Consider the following 16,263-nt stretch of genomic DNA (forward strand, 5'->3'; position numbering starts at 1 on the left):
GTTGCCCTTACAGCTTTTCCTGTGCTATCGCTCTTGCTTATGATCATAGGACCGTATGTCCCTATGTTGCTTTCCCTCTTGAGCCCCGCCCCATGGGTCAGTCCCCACCCACCCCTCCTTTTTCCATGCGAACAGTCGCAAACGTGAATGAACAGTGACCTCTGCACTGTGACACCCAGGTGTCTCTTCCATGAGGTGGGGATCCTGAGATGGCTAGTCTGAGGTCTCTCCCCCCCCCCTTTCGACACAGTGGAACTGTTTCTGACAGAACCAAAACAAGGATGTGATAAGATGGCAATGAGTCCTCATTACCTTGCAAAACAGAGAGCATCACAGCTGTTGCTCTGGGCCAATTTGCTAAGCAAAGCATCTCGTTGCAGATGAGTGTTTACCACTTGTATCTGGGGAGAAAGGTGAATTAGGCAGTGCTGATTGGATGCGGAGCTGCGGAGAACATTTGTGCACTGATTAATCTGATCACCCTCATTCTGGAGTCCCTCCAGCAGCCCCTCAGCCTCTGACCTCTGCACTTTCTCCTCTGCTCAGCCGCCTCTGGAGGAGAGAGTGCGGCCTGCGCTGGCCAGGATCTCCGAAGAAAATGAAAATGGCACTGTTGAGAGATTCGATTGGGCGTCTTTATCCCTGTACGGGCATGAAAATGATCTGCAAACCAGACAGAGGCAGGTGTTGGAGATGCCGGAGATATGGCGAGAATGCAATGAATCGGGTTATCAGGAGTGAGAAGTGCTGAGAGGGAACACTTGACTCTTGAGGGGATCAGGCGAACATACATCAGTTGTGTGTGTGTGTGTGTGTGTGTGTGTAGGATTATTGCATTAGGCCAGGAGCGGTAGGGAGAATAGTTTGGTGGAGATCAATTGGAGATGGATTTGTTTTTAATGAGGAGAGGAGAGCTGGAAGACTTGTCCGCTTAGCTAAGCATGGTCCACCCTGGTTGCATATGAATGGGAGCCTTGATGTGTGAGCACTGGAAGAGATTCCCCTTAAGGGATGGAGCTGCTCTGGGAAGAGCATCTGAGGTTCCAAGTTCCCTCCCTGGCAGCATCTCGAAGATTAGGCTGAGAGAAAGATTCCTGCCTGCAACCTTGGAGAAACAGCTTCCAGTCTGTGAAGATAATACTGAGCTAGATAGACCAATGGTCTGACTCAGTATATGGCAGCTTCCTATGTTCCTCTGCAGTGTAGCAAAGGTACATGCTGGTCTCTGGGATGGGGTTGTACCACAAAGCGCCTGCTGCATGCTGAAGATTCAAAATATCCCATTTTCCCAGGTTGGGAAGGAAGAGAGCTAGTCTCATGGTAGCAAGCATGCATTGTACTGTTTGCTAAGTAGGGTCCATCTTGGGCTGAATATATGTGAGTGCTGTAAGATATTCCCCTTAAGGGTTGGGGCCACAGACATAGCTCAGTGGGTGAGCATCTGAGCTCTCAGGTTTAGGGATGTGCCTGGACCACAGTTTGAACTGCGGTTTGAGCACTAAAAAAAAAAATTAATGTTTTTTGACATTTTACAAAGCCTTTCCCAGTCCCCCCCTGCCCCCGAGCCCAGCCCTCCCTCCCCCCCAGCACTGGTTGGGGGAGAAGAGGGAAGAAAGGAGAGAAAGAGGGAGAAAGAAAGCAGAAGCGAGGCGGAGAGGTGAAGGGATACGCACCATTGCACTGGTAGGTGTGGATGGATCAGAGGGGTTTCTATTCTAGGAATAGTTCAAGGAAGTTGTTTCTCACCATTGCAACTACACCACTAAATACCAGAGCCGCTAACCCAGCACACAAAGTGCTAAACAGGAGCTCAGCCCCAATGTTTACTAACCTGTTTTTTTAAACACACTTTTATTGAGTTCTAAAGGCCCATTCTGGAAGGGCTATGAAGGCCTCCCACCGATCCCTGGATGGAGCGACCCAAATGTCACTTGACCTCTGGCACCAGATGGAAGGACTCCAGGCTACTTGCTCTTCTGAACCAACCATGGGAAGGGTGAGTGTGCGAAAGAGACCAGATGGTCTTAGAATAACAAGCACTAGGGCAATAGACCTCTGGACAACTTAAAATTGCCATATGGCAGGACATTTGAATTTTATTACCTTTAATGTTAAGGGGCTAGGAACGCCGCAAAAAAGAACCCAAATTCTCACGTACTTAAAGAGACAAAATGAAGACATGGCCTTCCTACAAGAAATGCATATGGCGGAAAAGGACATTCCCAGATTCAAATGGAGTTGGGTAGGCCATATATTAGGGGCTGGGTCTTCTTCCAAGTCAAGAGGGATGGCAATCCTAGTTACAAGTGCATCACGTTTAACCCCCTTATGGTAGACATGGATCCCATAGGAAGATATATCATTGTAGAAGCCCAGATGGGGCCCAAAATTTTCCTACTGGCACTTTTTGGGAAAGAGTCCCGGGAACTTTAAGAAAAAGGAGAGCAGGTCCTTCCCTGCTCTCTGGCATCCTATTCGGCTTCCTGCTGGGGTGGCACATGTCCCAATAACCCCCCACAGGGTGCCAGCATGCACATGGCATCTGTGCATGCACGGGTGCTATTTGCATGGTCTGCAACACCATACTGACCACACAAATGGCGCCTGAGCATGCATGGATGCCATGTGCATGCAGGACCTGCACGGGGAGTTATAGGGATGTGTACTGCCCTTGCAGGAAGCTGAATGGGTGGAGAGCAGTGGAGAGTAGGAACCGCTCTCTTTTTTCTTAAAGTTCCCAGGATGCTTTCCAAAGAAGTACTCGAATCGCTCTTCGTATCGCGGTTCGGGCACATCCCTACTCAGGTTATTCCCAGCTTTCTATGTTCCTGTGCTGCTGCTGGTCAGTGTAGACATGCAGTACTGACCGAGATGCAACCAATGGTCTGACTCTGTATGATGCAACTTCCTATGTGCATCTAAACACACACAGAAGAAGAGATTGCAAACAGAATAGTCAGGGCCAGGAGAAGTCTGGCCCTGTCCGAATGGAAGCATTGCTCCCCTGCCCAAGCTCAAATTTCTTGCACTATTGCACAAACTGGTTTGAGTGTAGCATTGTTGTATATAGGAACACAGGAACAAGGAAAGCTGCCACATACTGAGTCAGACCATTGGTCCATCTAGCTCAGGATTGTCTACCCAGACTGGCAGCGGCTTCTCCAAGGTTGTAGGTAGGAGTCTCTCTCAGCTCTATCTTGGAGATGCTGCCAGGGAGGGAACTCAGAACTTTCTCCATGCAAGCATGCAGGTGCTTTTCCCAGAGTGACCCCATCCCCCTAAGGCGAATATTTAAAAATAAAGTGGTGGATTTTCTAATGTTACGTCATTTCCCCTGTGATTCTCAGGTGTTACGTCGCTTTTCTTCTGCAATTCTCTGATGTGAATATAATTTCTAGGTTACTTTAAAAATTAATTAAAGAACACTGGAGGGTCAGACTCACTTGTAATTAAATACACACAGTCCTACCATCCTTGACTACATGTGTGCCAGCCTTCAGAGCTTCCTGACCAAAAAAATTTCCGGTAATCTTTTTTTTTTTTTTAACTTTTCTCATAGACTTCTATGGGGATTTTTTTTTTTGCTGAAAAATCAGATTTTCAGAAGGAAATCCAATACCAAATTCAAAACCAGAATTCTGAAGGGTCCAAATGATACGAAACTGACATCCACGGTTCTAGATCGGATTGGATTTCAATCTGATCCAGTATTTGTGATCGTGCACTGCCCTAATAAATATGCTATTGTACATGTGCTGAACATAATGTAAATAACTGTATCTATGTGTGTGTGTGCGCCGTCAAGTCAATTTCGACTCCTGGCGCCCACAGAGCCCTGTGATTGTCTTTGGTAGAATACAGGAGGGGTTCACCATTGCCTCCTCCTGCGCAGTATGAGATGATGCCTTTCAGCATCTTCCTGTATCGCTGCTGCCCGATAAAGTACCAGCGGGGATTTGAACCGGCAACCTTCTGCTTGTTAGTCAAGCATTTCCCCACTGCGCCACTTAAGTACAGGTCTGTATATGGCTACACTGCACATAGATTTTACATGCTTTGAATGGAATGTGTGAATTGGGCCCTATTTGCACCCACAAAGGTTTTCAAGTCAAGTGGGAGGGGCTTTTTGGATAGAAGAGACTTTCATGGCGGTGGAGAGAGTTGCAAGGAGGGGGCAGGAGCCCCCCTCCCCCCGGGGGTGCACTGGAAATGCACTGCTCTAGGGCTCTTCTGATGGATTTGGAGGATGATTATCGGGCCCAGAGATGCAGGCTGGGGTGGACTTCTTTTCTGATGGTGCCTACTCCTGGGTGAACATAGAAATATAGGGAGTCGCCTTTTACTGAGTTACTCCATGGGTCCATCTAGCTTAGAATTGTCTACTCAGACTGGCAGCAGATCTCCAAGATTTCAGGCAGGAGTCTCTCCCAGCCCTACCTGGAGATGCTGCCAGGGACTGAACCTGGGACCTTCCGCATACAAGCAGATGCTCTTCCACTGAGTTACATCCCCCCCTCCCCTAAGGCTCACATGTAACCTCCCATCCAAATCCAAATGCCTAAGTGGAACCTCCATGTTCAGAGGCAGTATACCACTGAATATCAGGGGCTGCAGAAAGTTATTGTTTTTATGTACTCCTTGAGGGCTGTCTAGAGGCATCTGGCTGTCTCCTACAGGACACAGGATGCTAAGAAGCTGCCTTATGAAACTTATGAAGCTGCCTTGAACCGAGCCAGACTTTTGATCCACCGAACTCAGTACTGCCAACACTGACCAGCAGCAGCTCTCCAAGGTTTCCGGGAAGAATGTGTCCCAGCCCTACCTGGAGATGCTGCCAGGGATTGAACCTGGGACCTTCTGCATGCAAAGCAGATGCTCTACCACTGAGCTACGGCATCATATCCATCATGCAAGGGGACACACGCGGGCAGAACCAAAGGATTATCTGAAGACAACACAAACAGAGCCTTGCCTAAGCATCACCACTGTGTTGGATGTGTTTTTGCCTGTCTCCTTGAGCGATGTCTGAAGCAACAGGAGATGTGAAGGCAGCGGTAGCAGCACAGGCTCATTGTTGAAAGAACAGGGAGATGAAAAGCCACATCCTTCCGTCTGAACTTCTTTCCCCACCCTGAAAAAGGGTGGCCCAGGGAATTGAATCAGCCGCTCGACATGGGCTTCGTTGATCGCTGACAATCTCCAGCTCGCTCTGGCTCTGATATGAAAAGATGGATGGTGAGTGGATCTTGATAATTCCCAACTTTCCTAATCAGATTATCTCATCATTGCAATGAGATCTGACAGGCGGAAGGTGGAAGAGGAACCAACTCACTTTCTAGAGGGCTGGCGGGCAGGTGCGGCAACCTCGAGAATGGCTGGACTAGCTGGCCACCCTTTGCACTCGTATGCTGTGCATCGGGACTCAGGAAGGGATAGACTCCAGGCATTTGGGCTCTGAGTCCCAGGAGAGCTGAGTGCCTGCCCAAATAGACCAGACACATGTGCACAGTCCAGTTACTTTCCCAGGAATGTGTTGGCAATGCAGCTCCATAGACCTTGAAGCTCTTATCACGAGCCATCTGCAGTCTGCAGGGAAGGTGGGTTTAGCCTCCCTTCCCTGCAGACTGTCACGTTTCCTTCCCTGGGTAGGTGGATTGCCAGCCCAGATGAGCAGTGGCTTCTGCTGCAGTTCCCGGTTGGCCGGGACTCACTCTGCATCCCCCACAGAGCCCCAATAATGCACCATGTGAGCGCATGGTGCATTACAGGAACCATTTGTCCATCTAGTTCAGGATTATCTACCCTGATGGGCAGCCGAACTCCAGAGTTTCGGGTAGGAGGAGAAAATGGGATTGTCTCCAGCTCCCAAACGAGGGTAGGATGCTTCTCCTACCCCATTTATCATCTGGTGAACTTCCTTAGTGACTACCCTTAAACTGGACCTTTATTTTGAGGATTCCTTTTTAATAACCTCTTCGGCTATTGTCCCCTTCTTTCCCTCTGGCTACTGCCCAGCCTGCTTTGTTATATCCTCGAGAAAGTTCTCTTAAAGGTTTCACGAAGGGCGGGTTAGAAACATGACTTGCATTCAAACCTGCCTGCAGTCGTGGTTTAAAAGCAGAGGGCAGAGGAAAGGGAGGAAGAAACATTTGCAAGATCACTAGCTTTTGGAAACAAAGGGACGTTAGGAAGAAGAGCAGATGGGAAGATTGTGAAACGCAGATGTAGACAGAGAGTGAGCTGTCGGAACCAAATGGAACTTAAAACGCAAGCACGTCCGTTTAAAGGAACTGTTTTTGGTCATGTTCCTCTTTCCTAGCAGAGATCTCCCAGTCTCTGCCTTTTGATCATAATGAGCAGATTGGAAACATAGTTTAGGTAGAAATGCAAATGAAATTTTAGATAAGAATAATGCTGGGCCTTGTGATTGCATTTTAAATAAGAACATAAGAACTGTCTCACTGGATCCAACCTCAGGTTCACGGAGTTTGAAATGTTCCCTGGAGTTTAGTGCTCCAAATTACCCAGGCTGGTTGCCAATGGAAGCAATGCCTTAGGAATCTTTCACTGTTTCCGTTCTAATTTCCAAATTGCAAATGGAGCTGGTCTTGTGGTAGCGAGCATGAATTGTCCCCTTTGCTAAGCAGGGTCTGCCTTGGTTTGCATTTGGTTTGCAGGGTCTGCCTTGGTTTGCAAACCGCCCTGAGCCATTTTGGAAGGGCAGTATAAAAATCAAATAAATAAATAAATAAATAAATAAATTTGGAAGGTTGTAAGAGATTCCCCTCAAGAGATGGAACCATAGCTTAGTGGAAGAACATTTGTTTTTCATTCAGAAGGTCCCAGATTCTATCCCTGGCAGCATATCCAGGTAGGTCTGGGAAAGTCTCTGACCTGTAACCTTGGAGAATCACTGTCAGTCAGTGTAGAAAATACTGTGCTAGATGGACCAAGGGTCTGACTCAGTATAAGGCAACTTCCTGTGTTTCTATCCAGACAGCTTGCTCCAGTACATGCATGTATTCGCAATCCCTCTACATTACTGGCAATGTCTCTCCATTGACAACTAGCTTGGGAAATTTGGAACGCTAAACTCCAGGGAACATCTCAGGTTGGGAGATGTCTCCTACCTGGAGATGTCGGAGACTAGACTTGTGGGCTTCTGTATGCAATGTAGATGCTGTGGTTCCATGTGAGTATCCTTTAGTTTAGAAGACAGTGCTCACGCATAATCACCCATCCAAATGTAAATCAGGGTGGACCCTGCTTAGCAAAGGGGACAATTCAGGCATCCCACCACAAGACCAGCGATCCTCCCTAAGTCTTTTGTTGTTCTGTAAAGCACAAAACAGGGTGATAGCACTACACAAATTAATGCACACGCATACATACACAGCCAAATATCCAAATCACTAACCCTAATCAACATTTGGATTGGGGCTTCCCAATCCATGGTTCACATATCAGAACTGGCCATGCCTTGCAATCTGAACTTTTGAAAAGGTCCCTGATATTGTGCTTGGTTTAATATGTATAATCGTGTATTGTTTCAGTCCATACAGCTGAGCTGATCTAAGCCAAAATAAATGGAAATGCATGAAAGGCAAAGTGGGATGTCCTGTGATCATTAAAGAGGCCCAGCAAAATTCACTCTTTGGCTGCATTTGTACGTAAGGTGAAACCGGAGGTCCCTTCACTTCTGGTTTTGCAAACTGCACGTCTGAATGCGGGCAACCACAGTTAAAGCAAAAAAGGGACTTGTGGTTTCCCTCATCGAACAAAGAATTGTACCTTTGGTTTGTACAAGGTTTCATCCCCTCTACCTCTGGTTTAGCGGTGCCAGCATTACCACTCCAAATGCTGGCACCGCACTTAGCTTTCCCCCCAATTGGAGTTGAAGGTGGAAGCTCCTCTCTCACTCCAGCTGCGAATGACTGTGAGGGCTGTCCTTCCGGAAAGAGGGAAGCCCACACATCCAGCTTCCCCACTTCTCTGTAGTCTTGCTGATTGCAGAGAGACACTCTCCAGTACGTCCACATGTGGATGGGAGACCGGGGAGAGGGGGCACAGAACCGCAGGCCCATTGAACCAGCGGTTCTGCGTTCTGTCCAGAGGCATCCTGTATGTGTGTCTGTGAGTGAATCATGCTTTAATCTTGCCTTGTTGTCTTTCTTTGCTACCCATTAACCAGACTGGGCAGAGATCTGCACTATCTTGCAACTTTGTTCTTTCTTTCTAACTTTAAGATAACTGCACAAAGACATTCCGCATACACAGCCATCCTTCATTTGCTCCAGTTAACGGATCTGCCTCCCTCCTCAATCACCACCGAAATTTCCTCTCCCTTCTTTTACAGCTACAAAAGGGAAGCTTGCAATGAGAACAGGAAGGCAGCCAAAGGTCTCTGCTAATTGTGACCTCCATTGCTGGTTCTCCAGACTGGACATGGGCAAAAGGCTGGTTTTAATGGTGTGTATGCAGATGTGTTGTCTTGTTGCACCTCTGAAAACATTAGAAAGAACGTGGAGGGGAGTGCTTGCGGCAGTGTTCCAGAACTCTTCTTTAAACTCATAAAAAGGGCCAGATGGAAATGACTGAATGGCAATAAATAAAGATCTGCAAAGGGAGTGGGGGGCGGGGGGGGGGAGAGGCAATTGCTACAACTAAATATTTTGAAGGCTGCCTTGGACAATTTGGCCCAGAGTAAAGGTACAGGGAGCAAGCTTGAGCTGAGATCGACATTCGAGTCATGCACAATCATGCGTAGAGATCGATTTGACTGTGTTCTTGGAGAGGTAGGACCATAAGTAACCTTTGAAATCCCTTCCCCAGGAGATCTGCGTTGCCCCTTCCCTGCTGACATCCTGTAATAAACAGAAAACTCCCCCACCCACCCACCGCCATCCCATTCTGCTGAATTTAGCCAGCTGGATGTTCAAATTTACTTTCTGCCCGGTACCTTGTGATTCTCGTTGTTTGTCATCCACTGTCTTCTGCTGTTCCTGGTGTTTGTTGTTTTGTCTGTTTTTGAAATGCTCTGCTCTAAGCCATCTTGGGTGCCTCCAATTTTCGGCAGAGAGATAGGGGCCACCTTCGTACATAACGGCAAACTGCGGGTCCCACAGTTTGCCCCCATTCCTGCCACTCTCCCAGATGATCCTGATTTGGAGTTTGGGAGACTGAAAGCGGGGAGGAACTAGCTGTACTGGATTGTGGATGCTGTCAGCAGTCCATCACACTTCTCTCCCCTTTCCCCCGACATCAGCCATGTGATTGGCTTTCCTTCTGGCTCCATGGGTAGGAATCATAGGTCTATCCATCATGAGTGGAATCATTTCCAGGTACCAGAAAGCCTGATTAGTTGGGTCGAGTCTATTTATTTACTTACTTACTAGGAACATAGGAAGCTGCCATATACTGAGCCAGACCATTGGTCTATCTAGCTCTGTATTGTCTACTCTACACAGACTGGCAGCGGCTTCTCCAAGGTTGCAGGCAGGAATCTCCCTCAGCCCGATCTTGGAGATGCTGCCAGGGAGGGAACTTGGAACCTAGATGCTCTTCTCAGAGTTGCTCCATCCCCTAAGGAAAATATCTTGCAGTGCTCACACATCAAGTCTCCCATTCATGTGCAACCAGGGTGGACCCTGCTTAGCTAAGGGGACAAGTCATGCTTGCTAACAGAAGACCAGCTCTCCTCTATTAGACCATCTCTCCTCTCCTGCAGCTTTCCTCTCTCTCTTACTTCATTTACATCCTGCTTTTCCTCCAAGGAGCCAAGAACAGTGTGCATGGATGTATTTATCCCCACAACAACTCTGTGAGGTAGATTAGACTGAGAGTGAAGGGACTGGCCCAGAATCACCCAGTAGGTTTCATGGCTGAAACGGGATCTGAGCTCGGCCCTCCCCAGTCCTAGTCCAGCCCTTTAACCACTATACCACACTAGTCCCGCGAGCAGATAATAGCAGCCTCCAGGGTTTCTAAAAGTGAAACATGTTTGTACAATAAAGCACATATTTGCATCAAATATTTTAGTGTATTTGGACCCAACCCTAGAAATAGATTTTATTTATTTATTTATTTATTACATTTTATATCCCGCTCTCCTGCTAAGGAGCCCAGAGCGGTGTAGTACATACTTAGGCTGAGAGAGAAGCGACTGGCCCAGAGTCCCCCAGCTAGTATCATGGCTGAATTGGGATTTGAACTCAGGTCTCCCCAGTCCTAGTCCAGCACTCTAACCACTACACCACGCTGGCTTTTTGAGACTGTTCTCATGACCAGCCTAACGATTCCTGGGCTGCCCCAGTCAGGTTAGGTTGGTCATGAGAAGCAGCGGGATCATCATGGATCCCTCTGCTTTCTGCCCACCTAAACCCCAATGAACCTGGGTCTTAGCAGAAGTCAAGGGTGCTCTTGTACCCTTAACCCAGCTACCGGCTGTCGTGTGCCACAGAGACGGAAGCATAGCACACCCTCGTCTGGGTGTGCTATGTTCCTCGTCTGAGCGGGGAATCTCCAATGCAACGTGCATGCCACACATTGCATTGAAGGATAACTGGAGGCTGGAAGAACACATTCCGGGCCCAGATCTCTCTGCCCTGTTCCATGCGTCATGGAGCTTCATGAAGCAGGGCTGCCTGTGTTGCTTGGTTGTCTGGGTGGGTTGGGGGGAGATAAAGCTAAAGCAGCCTTTCCTGCATGCCTCCCCACCCACCCGGGGCAATTGTGTGAATTGCCCCAATATTTAGTTCTTCTTCTTCCTCCTATTCCTATTCCTCCTCCTCCTCCAAATTCAATTGTGTGTTTGTTAGCTGCGTATTAAAATTATGTTTTTGAAGAGCAAATCTGAAAACATACCCTTGACAAATAGCGCTCATGAGCTTGTGCTAAAATCCATCTGGCCATAGAAGCCTGAAGAGTGGGAGAAGTCAGGAGGGCACTGAAGAGATTTGTCTCCGATTGTAATCCCATTTAAGGAAAGGCGTCAGCACGGCTTGGCAAATGAAGATGTATTAAAGGCGTTCATCTTGCAATACTTACATTTTGAAAACAATAAACTTCTCCAGAGGTTAAGTGTTTTCGAAACAGGGGCAGGAGATGGAGAGAGAAGCTGGCTGCCTGCTCCCCGGATAGCCTCTTTTTTTAAAAAAAAAGAGTGGAGCAATTGCCTCATCCTACTTTATTCCAAATGCCAAAATATGGAAAGCCTTCTGTGAACTTGTGAAATCGTAGCAATCACTCCTGGTGTAGATACTGGAGGCCAAAAGGAAACATTACAGTGAGAAATCACTCCAGCCATTCGTCACACTGATGTGAAAGAACTCTTTCGAATATGGGTCACTACATAAGAATGTAAGACTATAAGACTGGGTCATATTAGGGTTCCCCCTAGCCCAGCATTCTTTATTCAACAGGATGAGAGGAGCTGCAGCTCAGTGGAAGAGCAATTGCTTTCCATGCAGAGGGTCCCGGGTGAGCTGGGAAAATCCCTTGCCTGAGAGTTGCTACCAGTCAGTGTGGAAAACAATGAGCCCAAGGGCCCAAGGACCTGACTCAGTAGAAGCCGGCATCTTATTAGGAAAATGTAATAAACATAAATGTAGCAAGCATGAATGGTCTTCTCTGCGAAGCAGGGCTCACCTTGGTTTGCTTTGGATAGCAAACTATTATTTATTATTTATTATTATTTATTCAATTTCTACACCGCCTTTCCAAAATTGGCTCAGGGCAGTTTACAGATATGCAGCTCCACGCCACGGTAACTCATGAGTAGACCCCCGGCCGGGAGGCTGAAAAGCAGCCTACCGGCTCAGGGGTCTCTCCAGCATGCCCTGCGCACTTGTGCAGGGCACGTTGGAGCTTCCGGGGGCCACGCAGCCCATGATCCTCCCAGCCCCTGTCAGCTCCGTAAGGGAACCTCAGTTGCCTGCTTGTGTGCAGGGAGAGAGGGCTCAGCCCGCTCTCCCCACAAACCCTCCCCAGGCTCTTCTCACCGATCATGAGAAGAGCCTTTATATGTGAGTACTGCAAGATATTCCCCTTAGGGAATGGGGTCGCTCTGAGAAGAGCACCTGCATACTTGCATGCAGAAGGCTCCGAGTTCCTTCCCTGGCAGCATCTCCAAGATAGGGCTGAGAGAGATTCCTGCCTGCATCCTTGGAGAAGCCGCTGCCAGTCTGTGTGGACAATACTGAGCTAGATGGACCAAGGGTTGGACTTAATAGGAGGCAGCTTCCTGTGTCGCAACGTTCTATCCATAGCTCAGTGATAACGTGCCTGTTTTGCATCCACCCTGGCATCTCCATGTAGAACTAGGAAGGACCCATCTCAAACACTGGAGAGCTGCTGCCAGTCAGTGTAGACCAGGGCTGCTCAACTTCGGCCCTCCTGCAGATGTTGGCTTACAACTCCTATAATCCCTGGCACTGTGGCTGGTGGTTATGGGAGTTGTAGTCCAAAAACATCTGGGAGGCAAAAGTTGAGCAGGCCTGGTGTAGACACTACTGTGCTAGATGGCCCATACTGTGCTAGTATGTTCATCTTATGTTCCGGCTTCTTATGTTCATCAGGAGCACCCCATAGCTCAGGGGTGCACCACCTGCTTTGCATACAGAAGGCCCATATTAAATACCTGGCATCTCCCCATATTGACACTCCCTCCCATATTGGACCCATTGCAGTATGGCGATGATAATACTTACAAGGTTGTCATAAGAACACCTAGAACACTCAAACATACTGTACAGATGTTAAATTTTATTGCTTGAGTAGGTCTGTATGATGCAGAACCTCCTCTTTCTACTTCTTCCCCTGTGAGGACTTAATCCAGCCAAACTGACAACTTTCCCTTCCCACAAAGAAACTGGATGGCAAGCTATTTAGCTTGTTCCTTGAATGACTGAACTTTCCACGACATCACAGCAGCTCAGCCAGTCAGTGTCAAAACCTTCACCACTACAAAGCCAATAACAATACAGATCTCAGTGTATGCTGAGGGAGTCTTTTCCAAGAAATCCATCAACAATGAAGCTGGCTTTCATAGTTAACGTGTTTGGGCCGTTTCCTTTTTTCTGTGTTTTCCATGTTTGCTGGCATAATCTCCAGCTGAGTCCTTCAATTTAGTATTTTATTTTAAAATTCTTATAAGCTGCTTGGTGCAGACAGAATTATTAATTAATCCTATTATAAAAAGAGGCAACTGCAGAGACGTTACTGTTCCTTGCCTCCTCTTATGAATGGAGGATGTACAATGCATTGCTAATGAAGGAGGAACCAGGCCTTCTGTCTTTTGAAAGCATACACAGAATCCCTGGCACAAATCTAGTTTTACGACCTTGCGTTCTCGGAAGGTTTGGTTGAATTATTCTTACAGCAAAGGAACAGTTTTCCAGCTGCACCAGGTTCATTTCGGGGACTTCTTGGCCGATTTCAGAAGCTCTCTTTCGGTAATGTTCCTTGAGCAAAGGATACATCATGTTAATGAACTCTTTCTCCATATTTCTTTTTACGGACTGGAATTGGTGGTCCTGTCTCCAACCACAACAACTACTATTATAACAAATATTTATATACTGCTTTATTCAAAAGTGTTCAAAGCGGTATACATAGAAAAATACATCTATTGTATGTTTTGAATAGTTTGTGGGTGTGTTTTTGTATGAAATGAAGTCACACTTACCTATTATCTTCAGATACCAAAAATTACATACACAATCCTCCCACTTAAATTAGCTGAATGCACTACTTTTTACACTGGAATATGCTGGGAGAAAGGTTTAATTTATTTTATTTTTCAGAAGAAATTCTGTATATAATCATCAGGTTTTAACTGTTATTGTTCTCAATAGATTTTTAACACTCAGTAATCAGATCAATAATATATTCACCTGAATCGAAGATTCAGAATTTAAGATGGCACCCTTTCAAAACTGAGGTTAAATACAGGTCATACCTGCAAAGGAACAGTTTTCCATGATTTTCCATGGTCATACCTGTATTTAGTCAAAAGACTCTGAATTTAAGACAACCTTCCAATTTCTAATATCAAAAAACTTGGAAAAAACCTAGTCTTGGATTCAGGTAAAGACAGTAATTCAAAAACATCCTCATGCTCAAGAGAAACAGAAGATCATTCTCAGTTTCAAATTTACTATGATTTAAATTTAGTATTTATTTTATTTTATTTTATTTTATTTTATTTTATTTTATTTCACATATTTATATACTGCCCAAACCTGTGTTTCTGAGTGGTATACAGCAAAAACAATACAAATTAAATAAAATTAAAATATTAAAACATTAAAATAATGTAAAACCCAACATTAAAAGTATTAAAACTGGAAATCTAATTAAAAGCCTGGGTGAACAAATATGTCTTCACCTTTTTAAAAGTTGCCAGAGATGGGGAGACTCTTATTTCAACAGGTAGCTCATTCCAAAGCCCAGGAGCAGTAACGGAGAAGGCCTGTCCCTGAGTAGCCACCAGAGGGCAAATTTACCATATATAGTAATGATTCAGTGAAATGAATCATGTTTGAAGTTGAAATCCTACAACTTTCAAACTGTTCTTTTACTTCCCTTTTGCAAGAACATTTAATATAAAATTTGATTATGCATATTTAATTTCTTGGACTTCCTTATAAAAATCTAAACATAATGACTTTGCCTGGTCAATGACGGGCCTCACTTACTAGTAATAAATGAATAAGATGGTTTCCTGTCCCAAAACATCTAAAAGAAATGTAAGGTACACACCAGCAGCAACCGTTGGAATAATCTTTATGGTTATGGTATAAAGCTGGCGTACCCCAGCCTGCTGATCACAGAAATGGGTGTGATCGTGCTTATGGTTTCCCCCACTTCAGCTGAATGCTGTAACCATGAAGAGTACAGGCAGGAGGGTGAGTGATATGTGTCGGAGTTAGGACTTTTGTTCTCGCTTTGGATGCTGTAATCATATACAGTTTTTTTAAAAATGTATGAAGAGGTCTAGATAATGCTGGGCTAGCCACCTAATGGCCCAGCGGGCAAATAACTTGCCTAGGAAGCAAGAGGTTGCCAGTTTGAATCCCTGCTGGTATGTTTCCCAGACTATGGGGAACACCGATATCGGGCAGCAGCGATATAGGAAGTTGCTGAAAGGTATCATCTCACACTGCGCAGGAGATGGCCATGGTCAACCCCTCCTGTATTCTACCAATGAAAACCATAGGGCTCTGTGATTTCCCGGAGTCGACACCAACTCAACGGCACAACTTTACCTTAGATAATGCTGGCATTTTGGAGTTTCAGGCTGCAGATGGGAATGGGTTAAGCCAGGAATTTGTCTCTGACTCAGATTTCAATCCGGGTCATAGAAAGAATCAAAGACCACTTAAGGCTCATTCAGATGTGATAAAACCGCCCCGCTGTCGTTGTGTACAGCAGGTTGAAAGGGGGAGGAAGTCTCACTCTGGCATGCCAATCAGCAGCTTACGCTTACAGTGATGTTTGACTGGAGAGGGGAAAGCCCAAAACATGATGGCGGGAGCTTCCGTGGGTCGAACCTGTTGGGAATTCTCTCTGGTAAGAGATACTCTTCTAATACAGCAGAGTGCACAGAGGCACAACACAGTGGAGTCTGCCCAGGCATGCGTGTATGCTGAGAGTAAAATATCTTGGAGCCAGTTCATAGTTTCAAATCATTATAAGGAGTATTTATTAGTGAACTCCATTCTAGACAGTAAAGTGGAGAGATAAGATCTCTAATCTAGCTAGCTAGCTGGATGCAGATGGATGCATCTCTGCACACATGGTGCAGGGAAAGAGGAGTTTGCATGTTGCAAGGGAGAAGAAAGGAAAGAGAAGGGAAGAGGAAGTGGCCAGGAAGGAAGGAAGGAAGTCCCTGAGATTAGCAATCTACATACCAAAGGGATAGTGTGAGAGCAGTAGAGAAGGGATGACCAATGTCTTGACTTCTCTAGCCCTCTGACTCACTAGTCTGACCCCTCTGTCATGGAGACATGAGACAGCGCAAAGTCCTTCTCTTCCAACAGATCCATCCTTGCAATCATGGAAGTGCCCAGCATCGTGGGTAGGGCTTTCCCCTCTTCAGAAAAGCCCTGCTGTAAGCATGGAAGGTGGGGATCTGATTGATGTGGTGTGGGCGGGACTTCCTCCCTATTCACCCTACTATACACAGCTGCAGCAGGGAGATTTTATGATGTCTGGATGAGGCTTTAATGTTGGCCTCTTTGAGGAATGCTTTATGAGCCTCTG

General features: G+C 46.3%; 1 non-coding gene across 1 annotated transcript; it reads right to left on the minus strand.

Moving 5' to 3' along the window:
* Window positions 1-4,826: 4,826 nt before the first annotated feature.
* Window positions 4,827-4,898, minus strand: TRNAA-UGC (transfer RNA alanine (anticodon UGC)). Its single transcript has one exon. It is a non-coding gene; the product is annotated as a tRNA-Ala (tRNA).
* Window positions 4,899-16,263: the final 11,365 nt, after the last annotated feature.

This window comes from Hemicordylus capensis, chromosome 10, assembly GCF_027244095.1.
Source record: "Hemicordylus capensis ecotype Gifberg chromosome 10, rHemCap1.1.pri, whole genome shotgun sequence".
Classification (NCBI taxonomy): domain Eukaryota; kingdom Metazoa; phylum Chordata; class Lepidosauria; order Squamata; family Cordylidae; genus Hemicordylus; species Hemicordylus capensis.